The sequence below is a fragment of the Mastomys coucha genome, unplaced genomic scaffold (assembly GCF_008632895.1).
Source record: "Mastomys coucha isolate ucsf_1 unplaced genomic scaffold, UCSF_Mcou_1 pScaffold4, whole genome shotgun sequence".
NCBI lineage: Eukaryota > Metazoa > Chordata > Mammalia > Rodentia > Muridae > Mastomys > Mastomys coucha.
The window spans coordinates 13802599-13808598 of record NW_022196910.1 but is presented as its reverse complement, the minus strand read 5'-3'; the positions used below and the strand labels follow the sequence as shown (position 1 = coordinate 13808598).

At 46.9% G+C, this 6000-nt stretch overlaps 1 protein-coding gene across 3 annotated transcripts in view; it reads left to right on the top strand.

Moving 5' to 3' along the window:
• The window catches only part of Chst11 (carbohydrate sulfotransferase 11), a 210441-nt gene that overhangs the window by 57075 nt on the left and 147366 nt on the right, over positions 1-6000 (top strand). Inside the window, exon 1 of one of the 3 annotated variants that reach the window (XM_031350042.1) lies at positions 474-1147. The exons of the other annotated variants lie outside the window; for them this stretch is intronic. The gene's annotated coding sequence lies outside the window, so the exon portion shown is untranslated. Of the gene's footprint in view, positions 1-473; positions 1148-6000 lie in introns of those variants that run through there. 3 annotated transcript variants of the gene reach the window in all.

Below are 6000 nucleotides of genomic sequence, written 5' to 3'. Positions count from 1 at the left end.
AAAAAAAAAAAAAAAAAAAAAAAAAAAAAAAAAAAAAAAAAAAAAAAAAAAAAGGCCTCTGTCCAGTAAACACATTCTGTTTCTTCTTTTCCCTGGGTTGCAACGTCTCCACCACCTTCCCACTTTGGGTCCCTAGTGACCTGGCATGCCAATCTGAGAGCCACCACTTGTTCTTCCTAAAAAGGAAAGCTTGTTCATGCTCCTCTCCTTCCTACAGGCCTTGCACAGTATCTTCTTGGGCTGCTTGTGCCTCTCAGATACCTGTGTACCCTGCTCCCCATCCTCCACCCCAGACACAGACTGTGCAGTGTTTGAAAAGACAGGGCTTTTATGCAAGCTAGGGACTGGGGTTGCAGCTCAGTAGTAGAATGCTTGCCTAGTAGAGCACAGCGGGTGGGGAGGTCAGGAGGGGGGGAGGTGAGCACAGGATGGAGGACTAGAGGAGAGGGGTGGGAGGTGGGGGAGGGGCAGGTACAGGTGAAGTTGGGTTATGAGGTCATTAGGTCTGCCCCCTAACCTGTATGACAGACTGATGAGAAGGGAGAAGATGCGGACTGCCCTTGCATGCAGAAGGGCCATATGAGGACACATGAAGCAAGTGGCCTTTGGGAGAAGCCAGTCCTGATGATACCTAATCCTTTGGAGCCAGACTTTGGAGAAAATCACTCTGTTGTTGCTGCCATCCAGTCCGCGTGGCTTCTGTTATGGCAATGGGACAAACATGGCCTTGCCGTGTCTGCGGGATAATTTTCTAGCTCTGTAGAATGCCACGGGAGGTTCTTTGTCTCTCTGGCTGCTTTCTGCTTCCAGCGCTGGGCAGAAGTCTTCCTGCTTGCATGACAAACTACACATCCTTTAAAGCTGGATTCCAGGATCTGCTGGGGCCTCCTGAAACTGTCCAAGTCTCTCCTCTGCTCCTTTCTCAGGCAAGGGCTCCTCTTCTGGACTCTTTGGGAAGCCTGGAGGGCAGGGCTTTGTGTAACTGATCCTGGCACACAGTGATCCTGGATGACTCATTGCATCTCCTATTCTTGTCCCTAGGAAATGCTCTTCCCTGTTAGAAGACAGGCTAAGTCTGGATTCTCCTTGGGATGTAGTTAGTGCCACACTGGCTGGTCCTGGAAAGGCAGTAATGGTGACAGCAACAGTATGTATAGCTCCGGTTATAGGTGTATTTATGGTTTTTAATTCTGTTTCTTTCCAGACACATGGTTTGTGTCTTATTTGTGTATACCTCTGTCTCTCTTATTTGTGTACCTGTCCCTGACTACATTCACTATGTAGTCCTTGGTAGCTTCCAACTTACAGCAGTCCTCCTGCCACAGATTTCTGCTTGCTGGAGCGACCACGCATGGCTAGCTAGTATATTCTGAGAGTGTTCTAGATACCACATAAGCTTTTGTCACCATGGTGCCAGAGTTTATAAGGTCAGACCTGGGGCCAGTCAAGCCAGATTCAGCCGTCTGTCCTTGATAGGTGTCTTAGTTAGGGTTTCGATTGCTATGATGATACACCATGACCAAAACATGTTAGGGAGGAGAGAGTTTATTTGGCTTACACATGTATCACTGTTCATCACCAAAGGAAGTCAAGACAGGAACTCAAACAGGGCAGGAGCCGATACATGGGCCATGGGGGATGCTGCAGCTGGATCTTATGGAGATATTTTCTCAACGGAGGTTCCCTCCTTTCAGATGACTTCAGCTTGTGTCAAGGTGGCATAAAGCTAGCCAGGACAGTAAGATAATACACAATTAAACACATAAGTATCAGTAATGACTGGGGAAAGATATATTCCATGTGGCTTCATTGGGAAGAGGAACCAATCCAGTGACCACACACACACACACACACACACACACACACATACACACACCACTTCATTGTTCTGAGTCCTGATGTGAAGTTCATGGTTAAATGGAGGGTAGGGTGAAAATGACTCCACATTTCTTGCCCATCACTGACCCGTCATTGTTAATGCTCTAGTCTGGCTGCAAGGTCATCTGACAAGTTTTGTAGAACTGTTGAAATTCGTTCCTGGGGGTAACCTCCTTCCCTGGTTGACACTCACGGTCCAGCCTTCCCCTTTCCCCAGCATAAGATTCCCAGGCGAATCCCAATTCTGGAGAACCATGGGATCAGTAATCTCTCTCTCTTTAGTTCAGGGGTTCTCAACCTGTGGCTTGTGACCCCTTTGGGGGATGCATATCATATCTTGCATATCAGATGATTCACATTATGATTTGTAATGGTAGAAAATTATAGTTATGAAGTACCAACACAATAACCTTATGGTGTGTGTGTGGGGGGTCACCATACATGGGGAACTGTATTAAAGGGTCGCAGCATTGGGAAGGTTGAAGACCACTGTTATAGAGAACCCTCAGTCCTGCCCAGGCCCATTAGTGGTTTAGTATACTATATGGTTGACATATATTTCTCATGGCCCTATGCTCTGGCTGCCAGCCTAGGAGTCAGATTTCCTGCCATTGCTTCCAGAAGTTTGAACAGAAGTGGCCTTGCCAGGGCATCTGAGCCTCACCTCCTCTATTCCCAGTGACTGGGGCAGAGGAGTTGCTACCTTTATTAGCCTGGCAGAGTTGACAAACTCAAGGTCTAGTTCACAGCTCCCTCTGGGAAGACCCCCTTTTCTCCCACTATGTAGAGGAGATGATGCAGTCACCTGACAGGACGTGGAATCTGGCTAGACTTCATGGATCTCAAAAACCTGCAGGCACAACTCGAACTTTTAAAAACTTTAAACTGTATGTGTATGAGGGCTTGCCTGCGTGTATGCATACCACATGGCTACCTGGGACCTGTGGAAGTCAGAAGAGTGTTTCAGATTCCCTGGAGCTGGAGTTGGCCAGGTGGTTGTGAGCTGTTGTGCGGTTGCTGGGAACTGAGTCCTCTGTGAGAGCAGTGAGCTGGAAGAGCCGTGAGTAACCTTGACTGTTGAGCCATCTTTCCAGACTCAATATAACCAGCCACTTAAGCCTGCTACCTTCACATATGCCGTGAACAACATTCCTTCTTTGATAAGATAGAATAACCCATGACTTAGAGAATATAACCTTATAGAATAGCCTCATGTAGTGGAGCCATATCACCCTTCCTGTCCCCTCACCCTGGCGGCTCCCTCCTCTTCCTTAGGATAGCGCCTGCACCCACTGTATGCCCATGGACTGTGGTATTGTGAGGATATTCCTTACATAGCCTTGTCTCAGGGCTGTTAGATGAAGTTCATTTTTTTACGGTTGGACTCTGGCTTCATGGGCCCGCTCACTGGAACCCTGAACCATCCCCAGATTTGAGTATTCTCTTACAAGCATCCATTGTCCTTGGGACCCATTGAAATTCTAGTACCACATCCTACCATGGTTGGTTATAGACTTGACTGTCACGCTCACCCTTTCCTTGGAACACAGGCCAGGGACAGAGGGAGCTAAGAGTCCCACGTTTCAAAGAGTTGAGAGTTTGTAATGATGCGTGTGTGTGATCAAGTTTCCTTAGGCTGTAGATTCACATGAGGTCACCCTTCCATGCCTGTCACCAGGCTCTGCCGGGATGTTGTGAAGCAAGGGAGGAATGATACCTACATGTCGCTTTCTCTGATTCTGAAAATGTGACCGGTGGATCATAGCGACACCTCTGTTTGGTCTTGATGACTACAGACGAATCCATGACAACCCAAGCTCCTGGTGTCTTGAGGACGCTTCCAGATGCATCTTCCTTCAAATCACGTTGCCCTAACCTGACTTTAACTAACCCAGGGGTTGCTGCTGCTTAGTCGGGGAAAATAGAACACAGAGGCTGATCACCAGTGGTCACTGGCAACAAGAAGAGATTCTGAGACATCTTCTTCATCCCTGCAGGCTCACGAGCTGCTTAGGGAAGTCTTCAGGCCAGCAGGTAGCAGGCGTGCATTTAGAATAAAAGCATACTTTCCCCCTGACTTCCAAATGCTTTCAAAAGGATGGCATTGACCATGGGGAAGGAAGGCCTGGATTAAGAGATGATTTTGAGCAGAAAAAGAAATGAACTGAAGTGTGTGTGTGTGTGTGTGTGTGTGTGTGTGTGTGTGTGTGTGTTTTCCTTTCAGGCAATGGTCTGGTTTTATTTGGAAGCAATTGTGATTTTTTTTTCACTTAATATTAGTAAAATAATGAAGAGTTGTGAGGTAAATGAACTTATTTGACAAACTAATGTATTAAATGGATTTTCCTGTCTAAAATACTTAGAAGTTTCATGGCTTAGAAGGTTGCTTTTATGAAGGGAGATGAGAAGGCACACCCAGGACGCTCCGGCTTAGGTTGCTGCTCTTTGGTGACACTGTGTGAGTCCTAAAGAAGATACTGACCTTGAAACAGATTCTGGTTTCCTAGCAATGCTCACGATCAGCCCTCATGCCCCTCAGAACCAGGGGAAAAAAGAACGTGTCCCTAAGACTCCTTCTCGGTGTTGCTGAGACATTTACTGTCCACAGTTCCTACAGGTTTGTTCTATTGAGTGACTCTTCCACCTGATCCTGTTACATAGGATCATCCAGGTGATATAGAGTCGTGTGTGTGTGTGTGTGTGTGTGTGTGTGTGTGTGTGTGTGTGTGTGATTCCATTGAATGAGTGGAACCATCCCCTTCATATTTCCCCCTAGGAAGGAAGAGATGAGGTCCACGTTAGGTTAGCCCCATATACTTTCTGGAATGACTTATGTAAAGTTATGTCACTAGTTTTCCCTCTGGCAGGCTAAAACTGTGATGGTTCTGGGGCTAGCTTCATGGGTCACCATACAGTAGGTCCTCTGGGAGTTGTAATTTACACACCCACTAAGGTCTAGAGATCCTCAGACATCTGAGCTACATCTCAGACTGACTCCTTTGAGCTGCATCCCACAAGCATCGTGGAAGAGCGTGAGTCCCAGGAGTATAAATCCCATCTGGACTACAGGTGCTTAAAAATACCTTCTCCACTCTCTCATGGCCAAGGTTGCTATGTGTCTACTGGAGTTAAATCTAGATGTATGTGGCAGGCAGATGGGAGGGCTGGTAGGATCGGAAAGCACAGGGCTTTCTGTGTTTGTGATGACATTCTGTGAACCAGAGATAACCCCAGAGCTATAAGCCAGTCCATTATTTCCCAAACAGTATCCTGCATTCATTGATGGTGTTTTAGAGAATTCAACTCATACATGTATGTATACATAGGCATATGCGAGAGGCTATAGCTTTGGATTCAATGTTAATAATAAGCAGACTCATTCTGGAGCCATGCACACAGAGGCATTGTGTAGGACAGTCCTCTTTTATTATATTACATTAACTTTCCTTTATGACATTTGGTGGGTCAACTCCGTGGCAGCGGGTCAGCTGAGTTATGGAGGAAATGAACCTGAAAAGTGGAAGAGAGGCTGTAATGTGATAAAGCTTATCAATTCAATTTATTTCTCCTATGCTAAAGGCAGCCAGCAAGGCCGGATATCTCCCTGCCTGGCAGAGACTCGTCAGAGATGGGCTGGGGAAAGGTCTCAATGACAAGGCTTCCTACAGGCTCAGTGCTGCCAAGCTTGATGACCTGAGTTCAGTTTCACAGGGCTCACATGGTAGAGGGAGATAATTGAATTCTTCAATTTGTCCTCTGACCTCCACAGGTGCATGCTTACATGTGTGTGCGAGTGTCTGCATATGTACATGTATGTGCGAGTGTACGCGCGCGCGCGCGCGCACACACACACACACACACACACACACACACTAGATGGGTAGATGTTAAGCAACAAAATGGTTTTGTGTGGATGCTTGGGAGCTGAAGAGTCTTCTCACACCTTTGGGAGAAGGTTTAGTATAAGTTTAGTGTTTGTGTTCATCAACCCAGCGAGCCAGCTTCTCCCTCCAGTGGTCACTCTGGAAAGGCTTCTGACCTATTGTGTGGCTCAAGGGACTAGTCAGAGCAGCTTCACAGCCTTGAGATGCCTTAAGAATCCCTCCTCTGCTGGAGAGCACT